The following is a 25,358-nucleotide window of genomic DNA, read 5'->3' on the forward strand; positions in this document are numbered from 1 at the left end:
TCAGCCCTACACAGAGTGGAGGGATGTGGGTATTCAGTTCCGTGTGCATCAAATGGATTGAAACAATGTGCCCATACAGAGGGAAGTCCCAGTCATTCCCAGCACAGGGAGGTCAAAACTTCGGAGCAGAAATCACTATTTCATCCATTATATTTATCTTTTCAGCATAGTCCCTTAGAATCATAGAATCATTAAGGCTGGAAAAGACTACTAAGAACATCTGGTCAAACCACCATCCCATCACCACCATGCCCACTAAACCATGTCCCTCAGCCTACATCCCCTCCATCTACAAGTCTCTTGAACAGCTCCAGGGACAGTAATGCCACCATCTTCCTGGACAGCCTGTTCCAATGCCTCACAATATTCAACTTGAATCTCCCCTGGAGCAATTTAAGACCTCTTGTCTTACTGCTAGTTACTTAGGAGAAGGGGCAGACCCCCACCTCACTAAAACCTCTTTTCAGACAGTTGTAGGGAAAAGTAAAGTCTCCCTTGAATCTCCTCTTCACCAGACTAAACAATCTCAGTTCCCTCAGTCACTCCTCATAAGAGTCGTTCTCGAGGACCCTCACAGCTTCACTGCTCTTCTCTGGACATGCTCTAGGGCCTCAATATATTTATTGTACTGAGGGCCCAAAGATGAGCACGGTACTCGAGGTGCAGCCTCACCAGTGCAGTGTACAGGTGAACAGTCACCTCCCTACTCTTGCTCTGAATCTCTGCACCTTTTAACTACTGTTAGTGTTAACTTGCTCACATCTGCTTGTGTTCCTCTGTCTTGTGCTCTGTCTCCTCAGAAAAGCTCAATTAAGTCCAGTCCCTTTGCACCTGGATGCTTCAGATCCACAGTTCAAGCTGTAGAGAGGAATAAATGAAAAGATTGCTTTGGCCTTTGAGATTAAAAAGTAGTCTCTTGCAACTGTGGAAAATGCGTGGACATCTTTCACATCAAATCTCCAAGATAAAGTCAATCTACATGTATAAAAAATACTGCACGTTATTGGCTTCCCATGCAGAAGACAGACCCAAATGACCCTGCTGAGCCTTGCTACAGTCATGAATGAAGCAACTTAGCTAAACTGTTGGCTGCCTCAAGAAATGAGTGCCACGGTCTATTTTTCACAAGTAGGTTTCATTTGGCAGCTAATCAGCCAAAAATTGAGATATTTAAAAAAAAAAAAAAAAAAGAGAGATGCACAAAGCCATAATGATGTGGCCATCTTCTCTTTCTTTGTTTATAACCACTATCATCTGAAGCCTGGGTAGAAATTCAAGCGCTGTTTTTCCTTTTCTTTTACATATAGGTGTATTTACACATGCATATACAGTTCTGCACACTCCAATTATTTTTGCAACTTTTCCATTAAGTATTTAAAAATAAATAGTAGGAGAGGAAATTGTTTTCTACAGCACAGCTGAATTAAAAGACCTAGGCATGTCCTTCTCCAAACCATAACCTTCCTTCCTTTTTTTCTACACTAAGCTTGAAAGTGTTTTCTGATAGCAGCTCAGCTGTTCTAAGAAAAATCATAATTCTATGTTTTGAGATGCACTTTTGAAACAGTTATTTTTGTAGTTCTTTGAAATCACAGAGGGAGACCCATTTTCAGCATTTAGATACAGTTACTCCTGATTTTCTTCAGGAAAGAACAGCAATAAAAATCATACTGCTGTTAAATGCTGACAATGTCTGAATGTTTTTTATCCCTTTCAGATGGAAGAAGAAAGGCTAATATTGTGAAAACTTTTGAAAATAGAAAAATGCTTTCCCTTAGTTACTTTTTCTAGTATACGCAACTGGGTGTCTGAATTACCCTTCACTTTTCCTTAAACAAAGTTTCTCATGGGACTGTAGCGTGATGCTAAAAGGTGGGTCAAGTCTGAAGAAAACAAAGCAAGAGCAAGTAATGCGTGCCTTGGTGGCAACATGCAAGATCTGACAAGTCTGGAAATGAATCAGCATAATTCATCACCTATCAATAGGCTGCTAGGTATTTCATTGCTTATTAAACGGAATAAGAAGAGGAAGGAGCATCATAGGAGCAATGTTTCATCCTAGCTGCAGGAGTGACTTGTATTTGGGAACATTAGTTCTTGTTCCTCAGTTTGAGATCAAATCAAGTTTCCAGAGTGCTCTGGTTGCTCTAAGGCATTAAACCAAGACAGCATGTTTTTCTTAAAAACAACAAACTTTGTTGTAGGTCAGCATAGAAACAAGTGGATACAATTCTGGGCTGGACAAAGAAATTGAACTAAACGACTTCATGCTGCCTCTCCTGACCTGTGAAAACGGCTCCTCAGATCCAGAGAGCACTCAATTTTCCTCCCAGAACAGAAAGAGCAGATTTCTGCCCAACAGCTTCTAGAGGTGGTGACTTATTCTTCCCCTCCAGGGAAATGAAAGCGGTAAACACCACTTAAAAGCTCTGATCTGTTCTTTTCACGAGGTTTGCTTAATTCTGTGTGGCTTGACTTCTTTGCAGTAAACAACCAAGAAAAAGGATTTTACAAAGGGACTTGGGTATGGAGTTACATTCTTCCCTGTCTTCAGCCTGCCAAGGACTTTGTTAATTATCATTTTGTCTGGAGTTTCAAGATTGAGACTATATATCACTCTTACCCCCTGCTCTGTTCCTTGCTTGTGCTATCTTCTTACCAAGCCATGGCCTCTAAGGAATAAGTGCAAAAATTTTCAATGGAGAACAGAAAGAATGAGGCTACAACTTTGTGTTACCATCAGGAAAAAAAAAAGAGTGTGCAAGAAGATAATTTAGAAAGCCAACTAGCTATTCTGCAAACACATCGTAAGGTTGTCTGGTTAATATATGCCCAAAAAGGTAATCTACAGCATATGCCAGAATTTCCTGATCTCCTCAGTCTGGTTCCACAATATTACCCCTATTTATAGACAGCAAAACGAAAATAGTCCAGAGCAATTGTTTAGTCTGATATTCTGTGTAAGAGAGATTTAAACATTCCCCTACATCAATTCTTGATACAAGTCCAAGAGTCTATTTATCTAGTCCATTAGTTTTCAACCTTTTACAATTTGCATACCCTTAAACTTTCCAATAGGTTTGAATATACTGTAGAAACATTTCAGGCCCACTGGCAATGAACTTGTCCTTCCTGATAGCCTTTCTTAGACCCTTTCTCAGTAGCCAAAGTTCTCACAAACATACAAAAAAAAAAAAAAAAAAGCACATATACCGTTCAAAAAGCATCCAGTCTTCTGTTTAAATAAATTAAATAAACATTTTAAGCTAATTAAGGAGTCTCTCACAACAATGATTAATAAATTACCCTCACAAATAAATCTCACAATTTCTCACCCAAATTTCCCTTGTTTCAGGCAGCATTCGTTGTTTCTGTTTGCTGGCTAGGCTGAAAAGCCCTCCATTAACCATGCTCCTCTCCTGATCTGGACTCTCAGAGACAGATTGTGCTGCCCTTTTGCCTTCCCTTTGATAAGTTAAATGGATTGAGCTTCCCCCAGCCACGCTATAGGATATGTCTCCCCACCCATTAATCATTCTCCATTATAATGTAAACAAAACCAAAAGATATTAACTACACTCTTTGTACTTCTCTGTTCGTACTTATGCTACTGCCTGGTTTAAAAGACAATTTTATCAAACTAAGTTATAGATCATTAAGCTGAAAAAAAGTTTGCCCGTTACTGCTGTTTTACCATCTTGCCCCATCTTGTCTCATTAGCAGGAGCTGATTGAGCATGAAGGTGTTCCCTGGCTGTCAGTAGATAAAGTAGGTGCTCTTGGCTTTCATCTGTTCTGAATTCTCCTTGTCTCATTATCTTCACAAGGTCAGATTCTTTGACACCGGGACTGCTTGCTTAGCACTCCATTCTGGTAATTACTTGCCTGGCAACCTTAACCATAAGTAGATTGCATGTATATGGCAGCAATGAAAGTATCAGCATACAGGCCAACAGCCATATATCCATATAACACAAATACCATTAGAAATGTGTTCATTCTACTGATGTAATTGTTATGCTTCCATATTATCACACTGCTGCAAGCATGATGTACATATTAAAATGCATGGCTTATATTACAGCACTGAAACTAGAGTTGCAATTCAGCTTATTTTTAGGGCCAATCCCATGGTCTTTTTTCTGCAAGAACTGTAAAGGGCTTATTCAGGAAGGGCTGAACTGCATTTCTTCTTTGAATGTGCTTTTATCCTGTGCTTAAAAGATGTACTCAGCTCTTTAAATTATAAAGTTGGTAGAGAGTTTGGGAAAATTTGGAAGGTGATATTCATTGCTGATATAAAGGCTATCCTCAAATCAGTTCACAGTCTTCTGCAAAATGAATGCTTTCCCTTTAATCTAATTGTGAGAAAACAAAAAATGCAGGATGTGATGGATGCCTCATAGAGCTCCCCTTCTATTCAATTCTATATTTACAAAATTACTTCCTCCAAGCAAATCTTACCTTCACAGTTGGTCAGCAATAGTCAGACTGTATGTGATTTATTCACATCTGCCAAATTGTAACAGTAACATGTATTTTATTTATATTGAAAGAAAATTCATGAAAATGATGAAAATATGAATGCTCAATGCCTAAACAAAAATACCTTCATACCCCTGCAGTTCAAACTCATTTATAGCAGATTTAAACCTATTTCTTCTGCTAATGCAGTGCATCCTCAGATCACCTCATTCTTCTTAATGTGTCAGCAATATTCAGATTTATGACAAAGCTTTCAAATCACCTATTCAATGTGATCTCAAAGGTGGTCGAGTATCTAAATAAAAATCTGCCCATGAGGCACAGGGGAAAGGTATCAGGTTGCACTTAGATTGTGACATTTATTGAGGGCGGTCACATCATTCATATTTCACAGATGGAAAAACTTACGCCCTGAGAAATTAGATGACTTGGCACTAATCATACAGCAAGTTAGAAGTAAACTTAGATCTGCTGTATCCCCATTTCCTAATCTAATAATTCTAGCTCATTTTATTTTGAACCCTCCCATAGTCACAGACACAGACTCCGTTATGAACCTTACCCTTCCCACATGGAAGCCCCTGCTTTGCTTCCACTTCTCTCCACAGCTCACAGCCCTGCCTCCCAGGCTGAGCTTTTCCTATCATTCTCCTCCCTGCTCACTATCTAGATAGAAAATCTATCCTAGGCTCAAAGCATCTTCAGTAACAGACATTCTTCCCCCAAAATGTTGCCTTCTTTTCACTCAATCGAAAATCCCAATTAAAGTCAGCTGAAAACAGTAGCCCAACTCTCCCTTCTCCTTCACCCTCTTTAAATCTAAGTTTCCTCCCCTTTGGCCTTTAAACTGTACAAACACTTTTCAAATAAAGTTCTGCTTTATTTAGCAGTATAGAGATGCCTACAGATGCTGAGTCTCTTGGTTTTCAATTTACAGGATGAAGCTTTTTGGAAAACTTTTGTCTTCTTCTCAAGGAATCTATTCCAATTTATGTTAGCACAGTGAAGATCAGGATTAGCCTTAGCACTTGAAGTCCCAGGCATGTTTTGGCAGAGCAATCCTCTAACCATCTGCAAGATGGCATTCACTGGAATACGGTGCATCTAGAGGCAGTCCATGTCCTGACATTCCCACTATCTAGTGCACCTTCTAGTGTCTTTTACTGGATGCACCGATGCCATAGGGCACAGAATATATATCTGCCTCCTGTCTTAGACTGAAAATATATCTGTGTCTGTTACATACGCATAGAGATGAGATAGTAATAATATATATTTGCCATGTGCTTTTCTTTCAGCTTTTAATATCCAAATACGAAGGTTACATTCCATGAGACAGAGGGGTTTTACTACTATCATCATCACTTAACATTAAAAAATGAAAACTGCTCTATGACAGCGTTCAGCAAACAAGTGAATTGTGTTGAGGAAAACTGCCTTTCATTTCATGAGGAACAACAGCTCATGATGTTCACTGATATGTTTCACTGAATGCAGTAGTAATCCAATGGTTGGTTGAAGATGGCCAAAGACCCAGAGTATCACTGCAGAGTCCTGTGCATTAGCTTAGCCTCTCACAGTATATAGTTTAAAGAAGCTGATAAACAAACAATGAAAAGAAAGCTACATATTTTTCAGTGTTTGTCTTAGCTTTAAAGTCTGCCTTATGGGGCAGTGGATACGGTGCAACATCATCACAGCTTTCAAGATGATAATCCACCTTCTACTCTCCTCTTTCACACAGATGCTGGGGACACTGCTTCCTTCTAAGAACCTTCTCCTTTGGAGAAGTTTGAAGTTTTCCTCTTTCCTTCATCCTTCACTGAAAAATTTCTTAGTCCTGAACTCACTCAGAAAGTAGTTTCTTTCTCTTTCTCACAGACCATTATTTACACTCTCCTGCTTTGGAAAACTGGTGCTCTGTGTACATTTTTTTTCATCTCTCGAGAAACAAAGTAATTTTGTTACCGTTTGGCTGCTTTGACTTAGGTAGTCTGTAATAAGATGTTTTCCATCCATCTAGACAGCAGCCAAATCTGAATGTGAAGTTTTTTCTTGTTCTGAAATTTATATCCTATGAAAATATTTGCTGACATGACAGCTGGGACCAAAGCACATAGCACTTCACTGAGATTAGGAGGAATGTTAGTTCCCTTCAGGAAACCTAAGGGTTGAGAGAAGAAAATAGGAGGTAGCCAAAACATACTAAGTAAGAAATTAGTGCCTTGTATTAGGAAGAGGAATTTTTCAGGGATGAAAAAAAGAGAAACTTAGAATGGCAGGTGAAGGAAGATTTACAGTAAATGAAGACAGAAAATGGAAAAAAAAAAAAAATCATCATCTTCGATGCTGAAATCAAATGGAATCTTGAATTTTCAGACTGGGTTTACAAATCTTCATTTTGAGCATAAGAAGCAATATCCTAGAAATCTTCCATGGAACATAGACCAAGCCTGCATCTCTGTAAGAATGCCTATGGAAGACAAGTTCAAATAGGATGTTTTACCACTTTTCCAGGATCTCTTTTTTCAAAGAACATTATGTGGGATGGGTTAGTTTTTTTCCCTGAATTACAATCTCTGCAGCAGGTACTGCTCTTTGTTTCCTTTGGGAAGTTCATAGAATCTCTCCAAATAGATACACATTATAGATTGACAAATGATAAACACATCCAAAAAACAGTTATGGTTTATTAACCACAACAACACAGCTTTCTCCTTAAGTCTTAACCCAGTTTTAGGAAAGACAGCAGCCAAGTCAATGCTCTAATTCAGCTTTCATTCCCAAGGCATGCCTGAAAAAGAAGCAGACTATGGTGCAGATAGTCAACTGTCATCAACTGGTGTAATATAAACAACTGAGGGCTTTGATCCCCAAAACCTTCAAAGGGATTAAATTATTTAGAACACTGGGCATTCATCAACGACACGGAGTTCAGCAACAAAAAATATCAGGTACTACACTTGGGAGGGAGTAATGCTGGACACAGGCACAGGCTAGGAGATGAGAGGCTGGAAAGGAACTCAACAGAAAGGTACCTGGGGTATTGGTGACAGCAGCTCAGCATGAGCCAGCAGTATGCTCAGGCATTCTGGGGTTCATTAAACACAGGATAGCCAGTTAACTGAAAGAGGTAATTCTTCCACTATTTAGCACTGGTGTATCTTCAGCTTCAAGACAGTGAGAAGTTCCAAGTATCCTAAAAGGGATGTTAAGGTTCTTGGCAACTGTGCTGGCAAAAGATCTAAAAGGCAAGTCTTTGAAGAGAGGCTGAGAACACTGCGTTGCCCAGTCTTGAGAAGTGGAAGCTGAGAGATGACCTCATTGCTCTCTGCATCTCCCAGAGTAGGGAAGCAGAGAGGGAGGTGCCAGGCTCTGCTCCTTGGTGACCAACAGTAGAACACTAGGGAATGGCATAAAACTTTGCCAAGGGAGGTTCTGACTGGACCACTGACATCATCAATAGCGTTTTGTTTCATGGAGTTGGGATTTTCCAGGAAAATCTTGTTCTAAGTGGAAATTTACAACCAGTTCTTCTATGGAACTGCCTAAGTCTTGTGCTTGATTTCTTTGGAAGTTTGTCACAATAAAAACAAAGTGATATAAAGAGATATGTTATGTAAAGGGAGAGATTGTATTACTCCTGTACTCCGCTACAGCTGTAGTGGTTGAAACAGCTGTTGTGATAAATGACCACATTAGCCTTATGCACCACCAAAGTCCTGTTCAGGACATTTTGTCAGACATAAGTGATGTGTGGGTACTCTGTTGGCACTCTGCACAAAGGTCAGTTCATCCCTTGTAACACTGATAAAGTGTGGCCCTTTATCCCTAAGTTTAACCTAGAACTGCAGATCCAGCTATCTCAGCAGATTCCTGAGCTGCTGCCTCTGCAGCATGTTAAGAGTTTCCCACCAGTATTAAAACCATTGACCCAGCCCAGCTTGTTTTATTTCCTCATTTACCCAGGGAGAAAGACTCTGATATTTTTTTATTTTTCATGAAGGACGATGTATGACGAGTCTTATTGGGTCTTCTTCAAGGTAAACAGGCAGTAATTCTTAAGGTCAAACAAGTACAGATTCTCAGGAATGAGTAATTAATAGGGATATACAAAATGTCAGAACTCAAGTTTGTAGAATTTGCTAAAATACAGACAAATTGGAATCTGACAAAAACGAATTGTGTTTAATAACCCTTAAAGATGTGATTCCTGAAGCATACTGTAGTACCCAAGTCTCCTCTTGTCCAACTTCTTTCATCTTCATTTGTATCAGACAAAGGCTAGTGAAAATAACATTTAAACTTTAAGTAATAAGATCAGTTATAAAATCACTTACTTTATAACACATTAAATGCTTTTTCTCACTACTGCTTTTTTTAACCTTCCTGATTATTTTTAGTGACTGCAGTTTCCAGCTTAATAGAACCCCCTTCTCCCAAAGCAGCCCAGTGCATCAGGGAAGGGTGCCAGGCAGAAACAAAAAGCAGCATTGTCTTTTACTCTCTGAGCTCCAAGGTCGTGCCAAACCTTGTGACTCTAGATGGAGCAACACTAAGTCCTGGCTATCAAGCCAGAGAAATGAAATAATATACAGGCTTTGGCTAATTCAGTCAGGTGGATTATAACTGATGTGGAACAAAGGCAGAATGGGGTCACATGTAGGTAGACCTCATGGGGAAATCACAAGACCTTGAGGGGTGAATCACAGAACAGTATGTAACTCTTCATTTATGCCTCTTATGTAAGTCTTTAAATCTGCAATGCCTTTCTAATACTGGCATCAGTTCAACTTTATCATCAGTCCATACAGATGAACTACTTTTAATTTATGTCACTGTCAAATCTGTTTCACTGAAAGTGCAGAATCAAATTATTATAAGAATAATGAAAATAAAAAGGTGAATATTGATTTGCTATTTATTCCACATTGGCCTACTGGATAGTTCTTGGTCAGATTCATAGATTAACCCTTCAACTTAGAGCTCTAAAACCAGAAGAACCCATGGAATTGTGAAGTTGCTAGCAGTGAGCAGTGAATCTGGATAAATCCAAAGTGAAACAGAAATGAGAGGCAGAACTGCTCAGAAGAGGAATCATGTATGTCAGTTCCTCTGCTTTCAGGAGAAGGAAAATGGAGCTGCTGGTACTCACTTTTCAATGCCACAGTCCAACAATGGATACTCTAATTACCCACAAGGAAGGTATCTCTGGCACAATTTATTTCAGTTCAAAGTTTAAGTAAAATTTGAGGAGAAGCACAAAGTGGACGTGAGCTAAGTGGGCAGGCATTCAACATCTGAGGGGAGAGCATATTTAGAGGCTCAGTGCTTCTCAGTCAGGCTCTCTCGGGTTGTGCCTGTGCTGACAAATAAAATCAGTCAGGGCAAAGGCTGAAGTCCATGACCACTCAAAGAGGTCAGACTGCTTTCTGGCACCATTTTTGTCTGTGACAAGCAGCAGCATCCCAGGCTGCCTGGGCACGACTCAGAGCATGGTACATGTCAAGGTGCAGGCCCAGCCAGTGTGCTGGATATTGCACCTTTTTTTCCAAGGGGGAAGAGAGCTTTGGCATGCAGAGGTGCATGTGTTGAGCTGCTTGGCTGCACTGCCAGAAACTTGTCCTGGACTATTCTTCAGCAGCAGTGACATGGCACGGCTTAGCCAGGTTTTCACCAAAAGACATTTTTTTCCATATCCTTCTGTTTGCTTTTGCATGTCAAATTGGCATGAACTCTCACGCTCTACAGTTGATGTACATGCATTGACAAAGTCAGCTGGACCCCTCAGAGACCTCTCCATACATAATCTGGAGCTGAGCACAATCTTTTTCCCAGTTTGCAGTTACTCATTAGCTCCTCACAAAAAGGTGAGACCTTAAACCCATATTCTAAACCTATCAGATTATACCTTGCTGAAGCAATCAATTCTTTTATTTCTTAAAGTACGGTTTCAGAGTTTCTACACTTCTGACAGAAAACAAGGAATACAGGACTTCCTCTCTCTGTCATCCAAAATTTGTGTTTCAAACTGAAAAATATCCATATTTGACCTAAAAAGTCAGACTTTGCATCATAGTTTACATGAATTTACTTTTTTTTACTCATCTCAGACAGTTCTTCTATGTTGTATGCTTGATTAATTATCTGAGCATCCAGATATAAAATAAAGAAAACAAACACACTGAAATAGCACAACTGGTTCCATGCTTATTTCACTCCAAATGTTCTTTGATGCAGTTACACTGCTCAGAATTCTCACAAGGCTGATAAATTTCAGATATAGGTAAAAACTTTGTTTCCAGATGTGCACTTAATGTAAGTAAACAGACTAAGTTTATCTTCACAGAGTGAAAAAAGTCTCAAGAAAAAGATTTGTCTCCCTCCATTTCATCCATTTAACTATTTATCAGTCTGGATATTGTTGCTTTTAATAATACCCAGTCCTATTTAGATTCCTATTCTACGCAACATCCTAGTACAAGGAATTCCACCATCTGTTACCTTTTATTATTACTGAGCATTTCACCTCTCAGATCCACAGAATGGACCCATCTTTACCTCTCTAAATTGACTGTTAGCACATTTATCACAGAAACTGTCAAAACCAAGGTTAGAGGCGGTCACATTATCACCCAAAAGACAGTCGTGTTTTATGTGCACTGTCTCAAACTATGCGAGCTTTTAAAGAATGCTTAGCAATGCAGAATGTGGGACGAGCCTGGGATTTGAACCTTGTTCCACCTGAGCCATGGGCTAACAATCTGTTTAGGGATTAGCCAATTTCCAGTCCTCATCACTGTCAGTCATGCCCAGGGGACATTAGCATTTCCAAAGCAGAGGCAGCCTTGTTCTCCTGGGAGGAAATTCAGGACTCCCACCTCACAGAGTTAAGGATTAGGAAGTCATAAGGAAAGAGAGAGTGAGAAGATTTGAATCTGAATGGGACCTCATGGAAGCCTCAGAAAGGGGTTAGCACCTGAAGGCAGGTGTACTTTCCCAAGTCAGGGCTCTTCTTTCTGTGCTACCTGGAGGCAGAGCAATGCACAGTACCACAGGGCTGAGGAAAGCATCCCCAGCCTGAATGCTGAATAAAGAGATGGAGAGAGATCTTCCTTTATATGACCCTACAGACTAAATATGAGTTGTTTTGCAACCTCTTGTCTGTGACTTTATAGTGTTCTGTTACATTATCGTATCTCACTTTTTCACACCTTTTACACTCACCTGATTTCAGGCACAGCTAGCAAAGCACTAAGGCCTAGCAATACTACGGGAGCAGTAACCCCTTAAAATGAGCTAAAATCCTAAGTAGAGTTCATTTAGTTTAACTGATTATTGCAACAGAACATACCTCTGCTTAGTTGTATAAAGTCCTCCGAGAACTGGAAGAGTCGGGGACTTTATGGAAGAACTGTCTTCTGATCACCAGAGGTAGCATGGAAAGCTTCCAGCCAGGAGCTGGAATTAGTGAGGAGAAAACACGTTATAAGAATGGGCCACAGATGTGAGCGCTCACTCCCCAAGTTCAGCAATCTGATGAAATAAAGGTGGTTAGCAGTTTCCTGACTGCTGTCATCTTGAACATCTGCAGAACACAAATATCTGCTTCCTATCTTTTCCCTCCCTTAAAATAATCAAGCTGCTGGCTCCTGACTTGTACAAAAATTGATCATCAAAATGGGTGTAGCCATCAGCCAACTAAGTCTGAAACTAGTTTTCAAGAATCAGTAACCTGTGTGTTGAAATGATACTTGCCAATAGCAGCTTTTAAATTGAATGCTTTGACATCTGCTTTTTATATTGAAGCCACTCCTCCACCACTGGTATACCAAAGCAAAAAGAACAGCATCACCTGTAGTGGCACAGAAGCATTGTGTTTCTGGAAGCTAGTGAACTGCCTTTTAGGCACTATCAGAACTAAATTATCAGTAAGTAGGAAAGCATCTGAATCACGCAGACAGTTTCACAGTTGCTGGAAGGCATTATATTACTGCCACTTGCCTTTGTAGTAATGTCAGCCCCATGTGTAAAGAGGGTAGCGAGAGATCTGTTCTCTGGCTCAAAGCACACACAGTGCAATACCATATGGTCCCATCAGAAGGAACTGTGGGTGCTCACAGCCAATCAGGATCAACTTCTCAATTAGGCAGATCACAGGGTTCAAACACAAAGGAGAAGTGGTAACTCCCAGCAATGCTCTTATCCTCCTAGCCACGTTATTTCAGTGTTGGGTCATTGCTGAAAGGCTTTGGAGGAAAAAATGTGTTTTAAGGAGGAGGTGTCACAGAATGTCATTTATAAGCAGTGAATTATATTGCATCACATGCATTTGTAACACATCCACGTGGACAGGTGCAGATCCATGCAGACTGCCTGGTCGGTGCTCTCAGATGGCTGGATACGAGCCAGCTCTACTCTAGAAGCTGTTTAGACACAAACCAGTAATATGCACAGCCTGTCACCAGGCCTTACTGACTTGCACACAGTAAAACACCAATATGGTTCTCTAGACCAGAAATGGCTCATGTCTGGACAACTCAGGGCATGGGGACACATCTTGCAACTACGTCCACCTTCAGGAGGTGCCCCAAAGGTCCCCCCAGTCTCCCCAGACTCACTTAAAGAAGGTGCCAACATCTGAGTTGGAGACACTGAAGGAGGGCACTTTCAAACTCAGCCAGAATTTCAAATGAAGTCTTTGCTGAAAGAATTAATATCTATATAGGTCTTATCTCTCTTTGAGGTTTGTCTTCTATTTTTTTTTTTTTCTTTTTGCAATGTTCATAGATATGCTGATAGAAAAAAAATATCAGTGTTGCATGTCTTTCAAGCATATGGCTCTCCTTAGAGCCAGCAAGGCTTTTGTATGAAAAATGAATATGAAATCAGAGCAAGATTTTAGAATACCAAGTAAATTTCCTCTGACACTGTGTAAAACAAACAAAAAGAGGAAAGAAAAGATAGGAAACCTGTTAGGTAATCGAACTATCACTGAGCTTAACTCAGGTACACAGGCTACCGCAAAGAAAAGATACAGAACAAGCGGACAAACAAACAAAAATCTCCTTAGAGATAGCACCAGTCAGCTGGCCAGAAAAAAATGCCAAAGCAACAGTGTATTGGTGCCATCTGGCTACTTTTCCTCTCTCAGATGGCTCCCTGCCATATTCCTGACCAGGATATTGGAAGAACCAGATAGAAGCCACATCCAAAAAATCCTCGCAGGTTTTATACTGGGCCCAGTGGATGCTGGAACAGGTTTCTGGGAGTCAATGTTAAATAAATGTCATGCAGTGTGAACATGCCTGAAAAGACTAATAGCTGAATACCAAATCTTTGTGTGTTAACGGCACATTGGGACTTCAGCAGCCCCACGTTCAAGACACTTCAGGTTAACAGGGAGCAGCGCACAGAAATGTGCTGGCTTTTCCTCTGTGGTTAGTTTTCACTTCAAACTTCTCTTTCAGATCTAAAACAAGACTGTTGCCTTGAGGAAGACAAGATTTGGGGTCATTTTGTCAGAAACTGGTCTCTACCTAAGTTAAAGATAGCCAGGTTGTGATTATCAGACAGTTGTATTTATTTTGCTTGATATAAATGTAATCTAGGGATCGAAAGCAAAACACTACATATTCAAAAGATAATTCACAGTTTTAGATATCAACTGAAAATCAAAATATGCACCATTTGCAGTCAGCAACATTCGCGAACCACATGTATAGGGTATGTACAGCTGGTGTAGAATTTAATTTGAATGCTATTTATGTGCTATGCATGCTGCATATAAAACAGACTGTCAACTGTTCACTTCCAAAAAAGGAAATAAGACACAAAAATTAAACCAACAAACCCTAGGAACTTCAAGTTTTTGAAACAAGAACAATGGTCAGAATAAGGTTTACATCACCTGATTTCACAGGCTTTGGCAGCTTAACAGAACCATGCATTCTTTTTCTGTGCTTCACTAAAACATCGTGCAGTTTGTAATTGTTTATGTGAGGTTATAAAATTCATCTCTCTCTGAGGCACAGGAATGACCCCAGCCTAGTGAATGTATTTCTCTTGATTTTTTTCAGCTTCTAATATTTTAATACAAATAATTTATATCCGAAATGATTTTAGTGCTTTTAAAAAGTGTAAGATTGCCAGATTTTTAAGAGAGAAATGTTGTTTATTCATATAACTTATACAGTACAGACCTTTGCAGTGCAAGTTTCCTGACTCTGTCCTAATAAATAAGCAGAACACAGCCCCTCTCATTGGAGGCTTGCAGACTCAACTACATGTTTGTTTGATCTTAATTAACATGACAGATTTGTACCCCACCTATTTGTTATTTTGCAAGCTAGGTCAGAATTACCATTGAACAACTCATGTAATTCACTTTGACTTTCTGAAAAAGATAAAAAATAAAACCCAAAACTTTCCTTCCTTGAAACTCTTCCCCCTTTATTTTCTCTAAGAATGTGAATGGAATTTAGCCCTATGCAAAACCAGTACTTGGGTCATCACTACTGAAAGTAGATACTGATAGTCGTAAGTGGAAAGGCTCCTACTTATTATAAAAGACACTGGGTGATCTCCTTTAGAGCTTGAGCAAATCTTGTATGGAATAATAAATTAAACTACTAAATTGTCAGGTCTGTGTCAGTAAATGAAACAAACAGTGGTCATTTGATGACCTTGAAAGAATGGAATGGTACTGTGTGTCCAAGCTCTTTTCTACCCAAAACAAGGTGGCCCAATCTCACTGTCTATTGAGAGTTCTTGCTACCTACTAAATGCTAGACATTCTCTGCAAGAAATAGCTTACTCCATGTAGTGACCTCAAGATGAGAAGGATCTCTAAAGCAGTCTACCTCCACTGCCAGTAGATGTCTGATAAAATAACAAGTATGGGACTAATTCAACTTGGAATTACAGAGCGCTCAACTACGTTTTGGCTGTTAAGCAGTATGCTCTGCTCCATTCTATCTTTAAAACAGCTTACCTGACAAAATTAATCTTTTTTGTCCCTACTTTACAAAAGACATTTTATGATCTGGAAAATAATAAAGTCTTAAGGTGATTTTAAAGAATTTTTACTTTGGCATAAACATGTATTTGAATCTCAGAAACTGAATTTTTCTCCTTAACCACTTATTGAATCTTTGCCCTTCTTATCAGATATTTTAAGAGATGTACATTAATTTGCAAATATCTCTACAGAAATTCATGCTTGCTGGGGAAGATGAGTAGGAAAGTAAAGATTTCAAGAGTGAAGACTTCAGCTTTCTCAGGAATCTCATAGGAGGCAACTCTGAAGGGTAAATGGGATCAGTAAAGCTTTCAATTCTTGAAGAACTACGTTCTCCAAGCACAAGAATGGTCCATCCTAGTACTCAAGAAAATAGTAGATGTGTTAGGATGTAGACTTGTCTTTACAGAGAATATAAGATAAAAATCTTTTGGGGAAAGGCAGCATAGAGGAAATGGAATGAGAGAAAGGCTACAAAGAAGAATATCATAAACATTGAGATTTAAAATGTTATTATTAATTAATATTAAAAATATTGAGAGATGTTTTAAGAAAGCCAGATCTCATCTAAAGTTGACTTTTGCTAGGAATGTCAAGGGCAACAAGAACTTCTATCATGTGTTAGTAGTAGCAGTAAATAAACACTGAACAAGGAAAAAGAAACCATTTCTGAATGAAACATGTGATCTACTGACAGTAAATACAAATAAGACTGAGTTACTCTATGCCTTTTCTGTTTCAGTCTTCCCCAACAGTCTTCAACTAGTCCTCCTTGCTTAGAAAGTTTGATAAGAAGTAACAGCAGTGGCTGAGGACCAGATAGGGATTATGTAAAAATAGATGACCCATTCAATACTATGGTATTTATCAAGCTAAGTCCAAGGGTGATCAGAAACCTGGCCAATGTCCTTTCAGACATTTCAGTGTCCTGCCATCTTTGAAAAGTTAGGGAGACTGGGGAAAATTCACAACCTCTGCAAGCATTTCACCCATCTTCAGGAACGGCAAAAAGGACCATCCAGGAAATCAGCCAATCAGCTGCGCTTTGGTCCCTGGAAAAATCAGAGGGCAAGAGATCTTGGAAGACATTTCTGGACACTTGAAGCTGATGACTGGGGACAGTCAGCATGTATTTTGTGGAGCTGTTATGCCAGATCAACCCGATTTTCTTTCACAACAGGCTGTATATATGCCCAAGAATAAAGCCAGCATACAGAGGGATCTAGATAGGTTGGAGGAATAGTCAATTAGAACTTTAAAAAATTCAGTCCAGCCCAATGCCAAGTCCTGCACGTGGGAAGGAAGAACTCATTGCAGAGATAAAGGCTGGAAACACACCGGCTGTGGAGCAGTTCTGCAGGAAAGGACATTAGGCTTTTGTAGACAGCAAGCTAAACACGAGCCTGCAGCACATTCTGGCAGACAAAAAAGGACAATAGCATTCAGGATTCTATCAATGGCAGTTTGACTAAAACATCAAAGGACATGAGTATTCTACTTTGCTCATCAGCTCTTAGATGGCATCTAGAGTAATGTCTCAAGTTTTGCCCTCTGGCAAAAGGAACAAGTTCAGCAGAAGAGCAAAAAAGGTGATCAAGGGCTGGAGCACTTGCCCTGTGAAGAGAAGCTGAGAGACGTAGCCTTGATCAGCCTGGAGAAGAAGGGTTCTCATAGCAGCCTTCCAGTACCCACAAGGTGGTTCTCAACAGGATGGAGCCAGGCATGTATGTGTGACTTCAAAGCCTGAGCAGGAGTTTAGACTACAAATCTAATCATTTGAGGATTATGTGATTCTTTTTTGCCATCAATATTCATGTAATACCCAGTCTTTATTGTTTAATCCTAACATATGCACTTGTAGGGCAAAATTATTCCTGCAGTGGATCAAAAACACGTCAGTTCTTTGAATTTGTAACCCATATTCCTTTCTATAGAAAGATTTACCATCACAAAACACAGTGATCTTTTTTCCCACTTCCTAGCTCGAAGGTAAGATGTCAGGAAAGTGTTCTTCACCAAGACAGTGGTCAGGCACTGGAACAGGCTTATCAGGGAAGTGACTATGGCACTGGTCTTGCTGGAGGTCAGGAAGGGTCTCAACAATGCTCTCATCATGTGGTCTGATTTTGGGTGGTCCTGCATGGGGCCATGGGTTATATTAGATGATCTTCACCTTCAAACTTGAGATATTCTGATTCTATGATTCTGTGATTCCAGAAGTATTTCCCAGATTCTCTATGCCTTTTTCACAACACCATTCATAGATTAGGCTTCCAAAGTTTGCACATAGGTTTTTTCTTCCACAATGTCTTTTTAAGTTGGCTGATGTCTCTCCAGATCATGCTGAGCAAATGGGTGAAGTTTCCATCACCATGTGGGAGCAAAACCTTTGAAGCTTCATGACTTTCAGAGACTGAGAGGTAACACTGTAGTACTAAATAAAATAAAGCATGCGTTTCTCTCTGTTGTGGATTGTTTCCCACCTTCTTCACTTATAAAGCATAAGTCCTTGGAATAACAAAACAAAGAAATATAGAATAGCAGGGATATGATATTATTCTACAGATATTTCAGCAGCAAAGTTAAGATTAGGAAAAACACAGCCCTGTTACTAAATGAGCACGGCACCGTGGTGATATAAGACAATAAAAAGGTTGAAATAGGAACTTCTTTGCTTCAGTCTTTACCAGTAAAACAAGTCTTCAGAAACTGCATGCCTCTGAGAACAGAAAACACAGAGCAAGGAAGACTTACGCATGGTGGAGGAGAGCAAGGTCAGGGAGAACTTAGACAAACAGAACATATGCAATTGCATGGGATCTGACAGGTTGCATCCACAAGACCTGAGGGAATCAGCTGATGTCATTGTGAGGTCATTCTCAGTTGCCTTTGAAATGTCTTGGAGACTTGGGAAGTAAACTTCATTCCTATCCTCTAGAAGTACAAGAAGGAAGATCTGAGGAACTACAAAGCAGTCAACCTTGTCTCAGTCCCTGGGAAGATGATGAAAATCCTCTCAGAAATCATTTCTAAACACAAGAAAGGCAAGAAAGTGACTGGGAATAGTCCGTATAGATTTATGAAGGGAATCATGCTTAACCAGTCTGGATAGCATTCTACAGTGAGATAACTAACTTGATGACTAGGGGGAGAACCTTGCTGTCCTTGACTTTAGTAAGGCTGTCTCCTATAACACTGCATCTCCCACTGTCTCCCACAGCATCATCACAAAGTACAAATTAGATAAGGGGGCAGTGAGATAGATTGAAAACTGACTGAACAACCAGGCGGAGATCACAACAGAGAGCTGTGATCAGCAGCACAATGTTCATTTGTAGTCAAACTAATGTTGATGTATTGCAGAGTTCAATATGGAGCCAACACCATTCCAACTTTTCACTAGTAACCTGCATGTAAAGTTAGGATGAATTGAATGGGCTGAATAATTGGATGTTCATGAAGTTGAACAAAGGGAAATGCCAGCTGCTGCATCTGGGGAGGAAAAATCTCCCAGTAGCAGTATGCCATGGAGGATGACAAGCAAGAAAGCATTTCTGCAGAAGGATTTTTAAGCTGATCGTGAGACAACAGTGCACCCGCACTGCAAAAAAAAAAAACAAAGAACAAGTGCGTCCTGGACTGTGTTAGGAAAAGCATTGCCAACAGATCAAGGGACATGATCCTTCCTCTCTTCTTAGCACTCATGAAGCCCATGTGGGGTGACGTGTCTGGTTCTGAACTCCTCAGTACAAGAGAGAGATAAACTTACTGAAGGGTTACTAAACTGTTTAAGGGACTGAGCATATCTCATATGAGAAGAAGTTGAATGGTCTGGGAATGTTTAGCCTAAATAAGAGATGGCTTAGGGAGAATCTTATTATTTTTAAAATTTTACTGTATATAATTTTGATATAAGGCTTAGATAAGCATAATTAGGGATCAGTTAGTGATTTATTAACACTTTATTTTACATGAAGATGAATCACTAGTGATCTACGGTGCCTCTAAAAAGAATGTGCTTTCCCCTTAAATGCATAGCTGTTCTTGTCTGTATTTTCCTTTTTACTTACTTAAAAATACTCATCAGGGAACTAATATTATCTAAGCAGAATGTGGTGATTTGTAATGACATATCACATATGAAACCAGTTAAAACTTGCTCTGTTCCTGTGGTGTAGTTTGGGGTGTCTTCTTGTTTTTATAGAAAAATACAAAGAAAAAAAAATGCTATTTTGCATGTTAACCATGCAGTTTGCATAAGCCTACTGTATTTTACATTTACCAACTTCAATATGGACTGATGTATTTTCTGTTCATCATAAAATTGTGTAGATTTATTTTAAAAGGGTTACAGCATTTATTCATGCCCTGACTCTCTCTCATGGTTGTAATATTTAATCAGACAGTATGTTCTCCAATCAAACCACCAAAATTGCTTTCCAGGACAATTTCAGGGCAAAATATATAATACAATGCTGACTTATTTTTGTGCTTAGTAAATTCTACACTAAAGAAAGAAGAAGGTTGGTTTGAACAGGCAGAAGGACTGCTTTGTTCTTTTTACAGATGATGTAAAGCACGCCAGAAAGAGAGGAAAGTTGACAAAGCATGTCTGCAGTCTTCTGCACTGCACTATTTGCATCTGCTTTGCTTCCTAGAGTTCCCCTCTCCACGCTTTAAATGATAAGGTTCTGCAGACAGCTGCTCACAGTATAAGGCAACTGTAAAACTGCTGTTTTTATTGCAGCCAGCAAAGGGAAACTACTGTCTAATCTTTCATTATAGTCACTATCATTATATTCTATTTGTGCACTGTATAGAAAAGTACAAAGATGTTGTTAAAAAGCTAGATTTAAGAAAAATAGATGGAGTTTTGCAGAAGCTCTTCTTCTAGACTTTATCACCAAAATTCATCTCCTGTGCTGTAACAAGAGATAGCCTTTCCATTTGTTCAGAGGGCTGGAGCACCTCTCTTATGAAGAAAGGCTAGAGGAACTGGGGTTGTACAGACTGGAGAAGAGAAGAGTCCAGGAAGACCTCATTGTGGCATTCCAGTACTTGAAGGGAGCTTATAAACAAGATGGTGATTGACTTGATAGTGATGGGACAAGGAGGAATGTTTTTAAACTAAAAGAGAGGAGATTTAGGTTATATATTATGCAGAAATTCTTTATTCAGAGGATGGTGAGGCACTGGCACAGGCTGCCCCACAAAACTGTGGGTGCCCCATCCCTGGAGGCATTCAAGGCCAGGTTGGATGGGTCCCTGGGCAACTGATCTGGTGACAGCCATGCTGACAGCAGGGAGTTGGGAATGGATGGGTTTTAAGGTATCTTCCAACCCAAGCCATTCTGTGATTCTATGATCTTACAATGAAATGACTGCCTGGTAGACAACACGAGAGCAGTGGGTATTGCCTACTTGCACTTCGTTGGGCTCTCAGAAGCCTCAAGATATGTTGAGGCCATGGCTCTTAAACACTGACAGGCATGGAGCATCAACCACCTCACTAGAAAGCCTCTTCTAGTGCTTGATCATCCTCACAGTAAAGTAATTTTTCCTGTCAACTTGTATAAAAACTTGATGGAAATAAATGGATAACAGTGAGTCAAAATCTCAACAGTTCTTATAGACGGGACAAGAGACAATGGGCATAAATTAAAAACAGGAAATTCCACCTGAAAGTGTTTTTTTACTGTGAGGCTGGTGAAGCACAGACAGGTTGCTCAAAGAGGTTTTGAAGTCTCCATCTGTAGAAGATTTCAAGACAAATGGACATGGTTCTGGGCAACCTGTTCTAGATGGCTCTATCTGAGTATGGGCTTAAACCAGATGACCTTCAGCAATCCCTTCCAACCTCAACCATTCTGTGATTTTGTGACTGATAGCATTTTAAGATTTAGGACTCATAATAAAAATGTGAACAGTTAATTAGACTGTGATGATTTTTTTTCTGTCACTATGATAGTTTCTCATCAGCTAAAGCCTCTGAATTATAGAATCACCAAGGTTGGAAAAGATCTAAAAGATCATCCACCCATCCAATTACCAATAGTTCTCACTAAACCATGTCCCTCAACACGTCTAATTGTTCCTTGAACACCTCCAGGGACCTGGGCAGCCCATTCCAGTGCCTGACCACTCTTTCAGAAAAGTAGTACTTCCTAACATCCAATCTGAATCTCCCCTGGTGCAACTTGAGTCCATTCCCTCTTGTCCTATCACTAGTTACATGACAGAAGAAGCCGACTCCCAGCTCACTACAGCTTCCCTTCAGGTAGTTATAGAGAACAGTAAGGTCTACCCTGAACCTCCTCTTCTCCTCATAAGACTTATGTTCCAGACCCCTCACCAGCTTCGTTGCCCTTCTCTGGGCATGCTCCAGGGTCTCAATGTCTTTCTTGAAATAAGGGGACTAAAATTGAACAGAGAATCAAGAATCAGTTGCTGAATCAAGACAAAATGTCTGCTCCAAAGAGTTGCTCCAGCTTATTCAGAAATTAGAAGCTATTTCTGACAAGTCAAGAAAAATATCTGCAGTGTAAATCAGACAAAAGTTAGATCGAAATGTACAACTTAGTTTATCAATGTCAGATTGTTTCTCTTTGCTTCTTGTGCTGAAATTGCTCCTTATAGGCAGGCCTAGATTGTTATAATGGTGGTTTTTGATTTTGTGAGTCAGTAGCTGAAAAGTTCCCTGGTCTTCACTGCATATTTAAACATAAGTTTTAGCATATTTGAACCACATATGCAAATCCCTATGGTTATAGCAGGTGCATTTAAATGAATATGAATTCCCTTTCAAAATGTAGATGAGGGTTACATCGTAGGAAAATTTGTAGACAAGAACTTCAGAGAAGTTGGCAAAGAAACTTAACATTTGCTGTAGTCTGTGAAGTGCTAGTAAGGTTCAAGAGGGCTAAAAGTAAGGTAATATCATGTCCACATCTTAACAAAAAATGACTTTGTTGTGAATGTCATCTTGACAAAGAATGGAGGATAGTATTGTTAAGGGAAAAAAAAAAAAAAAAAAAAAGTGGAACACCATTGTAAGCCTAGACATAGAAGGTATAGAAATGCAATGCCAAGGAGCCAGATTCAGACCAGGAGAAAGCTGCGTGCTTTAAAACTATGGGAACAGCTGCCATTGGTACAATTTCTCTAAGGTCATGGTACATTAACACAGGAAACTGAAACATTACAATTTTCTTTCCTAAAGACATGATCTAGTTTAAACTAATTCATGACAGTCTTCTGCACTGACACAGCAGGTCAGATCAGATGCTCACAGTAGTTCTTTGGGGCATTTCAACCATAATCTGTACTTTATTACTCTCTTTCTCTCCTCTAGAGCGTCACATGCATCTAAATGCTGCTCATACAAGTATACAAGCCTACAACTGCTAAAGGAGGATGAATTGCACCTTTGCACCATAGCACTGAAGCCCACATGTTTTATGCTGCTGCATTTGACTTTGGCCCAAAAAAAGAAGAGAGAACAGCTGTTGTTTAGAATCCTTAAGAGCCAAGGAGCCCGACAGAGATCTGCTCCACGTGCTGCCTTTGTGCGAATAGATCAGTACATCACAACAGGAGCACAACACAACAGCAGTTTCCATAGAGCAAATGCCAGCACAACCCCAAAACACACTTTCTTACACCTTCCCTTCACAGGCACACACTGTTGTCTTTGTCACCTTCCTAGAGTAAACACAATAAAGTCCTCCAAGTTCTTATAAACAAACTACTAATTAGCTGAACTAATGCTGAATTAGACATTTGTCATTTGGACCTCTAGCTCTACCCTGATGCAGCCTTTTCCTGACTGTGTCACGTTTTGGGACTCAGTCAAATCTACCTGCTGATTGTTGCCTGAAAATGTCTTGCGCAAAGCAATCCACTTAATAACTCTATCCTGCTCTCCTTTTGGCAGAGCATGTGTCCATCTGGAGTTACAACCTCCTCTGACCACCAGTCTACCTCTCATGACACAACTGATATCCTCACATATACCTATTCTGCTTTTACCACATGGTGGCAGTTCCTACTTACACTGGTCTTGCGTTATCTCCCTCTTTTAATCTCTCTTGATTTATAACAGATTATTTGTGTCGATTTCTCATGAGAAATCCAAGGTTGTGTTGACCCTATTTCTTTGGCACCGTTCTGTAATAGCAGTACTAAACATAGTCGGAAGTCGACTTTGTAGACCTTTTCTTTCTCAATGGTACTTTTTTTAACAGTGACAGTTTAAAAAAAAGAAAAAGAAAAAGAAACAGACTGAAGAAAATGAGAACTAACGGGCTCTTACCTAAGCCTACTTTACTGTGAACTGCTAAACTGATGTCCACTTAGCTGAGACTGTGTGACTCTAAACGGTGCCTGCTGTTCCAGGCAGATCAGTGAAAATGATCTGAAATACAAAAATGTCCCATTTAGTCACAGCAAGACTGTCTCAGGGAAGTGAGAAAAGAGAGGACAGTGAGGTTACTCAAACACCTCAGCAAATAATCTATGTCAAATCTGACCTAAAGGGACAAATCTTCCTTGCACCTGCTGTGTGGGGGATGTGTATGGGGATAGCTAGTCTTTGCGTCCCTTTGCTTTAATTTCTCTATGTGTTCTGCATAAATGATAATCCTTTCTGCATAAATGATAATTCTGCATAAATGATAATTCAAACACTCCATTTCTTTGCAGACATTATAGTACTCCTCTAGCATTCCCCTTAAATTTTCTAGTTGCCAGATGATTTTCGTGGATTTTTTGGGGGAAGGAGAGGAGTAAGCTTTTCCTGTAAAAGTTTAATCTTAGTGCAGGCTGATATCAAATCAATTGAAATAAATTACTGTGTAATAAAATCCCACTTAGTTCCTACCCTTTCCTGAAATGGACAATATTTTTTTGTTCGAAACAAGTTGTTCTGGCTGCCCTACATAAATATCTTGATTTTTTTCTTCCAAGGTTTGATTCCAACTATTGGCAGCTGCTGCATGCCTTTCATTTGAAATTGGATGGGTTTCTATTTTCCTCCTAACATAGCATAAACATGGAATAGCACTAGACTTTGTTCCTCTGCATTTCTATCAAGTACGGAACCTCAGTCGGATTTGTGTTCAGTCTGTGGAATCACTAATTTGGAGCTGAAAGAAAAATTTTTATAAGCCCAAGGTAGAAGCTGTCCACCCTGCTTAGTGATGTCAGTAAGTGATGTATTGCCTGTCTCTGAGCATAAATGTCTTTACTCTTCATTATTAAGATAAAAACATATAAATCCAAGGACTGAAAATTCAACTTTGAGTTTCTATTGGTTCCTAAAATCCACTGGCTCTCTTTACCCCTTAATTAGAGCAGTTCAGTAGGACAAATATCCACCCATCATTTGGCATCCCGGGGAAACTGCATCCTTCACTTATCAGCTGAAATAGTCTTGATGATGGAGGTCCCAGCTTACAGACTGGATCTATAGTGTATTTTTTACCTCTTACTATATTAACAACTTTATCTTTAAAAAGAAAGAAAGAAAGAAAGAAAGAAAGAAAGAAAGAAAGAAAGAAAGAAAGAAAGAAAGAAAGAAAGAAAGGAAGGAAGGAAGGAAGGAAGGAAGGAAGGAAGGAAGGAAGGAAGGAAGGAAGGAAGGAAGGAAGGAAGGAAGGAAGGAAGGAAGGAAGGAAGGAAGGAAGGAAGGAAGGAAGGAAGGAAGGAAGGAAGGAAGGAAGGAAGGAAGGAAGGAAGGAAGGAAGGAAGGAAGGAAGGAAGGAAGGAATAGAGAAAGAAATAGAAAGAAAGAAAGAAAGAAAGAAAGAAAGAAAGAAAGAAAGAAAGAAAGAAAGAAAGAAAGAAAGAAAGAAAGG

This window comes from Phasianus colchicus, chromosome 3 (genome assembly GCF_987193195.1).
Source record: "Phasianus colchicus chromosome 3, bPhaCol1.hap1.1, whole genome shotgun sequence".
Classification (NCBI taxonomy): domain Eukaryota; kingdom Metazoa; phylum Chordata; class Aves; order Galliformes; family Phasianidae; genus Phasianus; species Phasianus colchicus.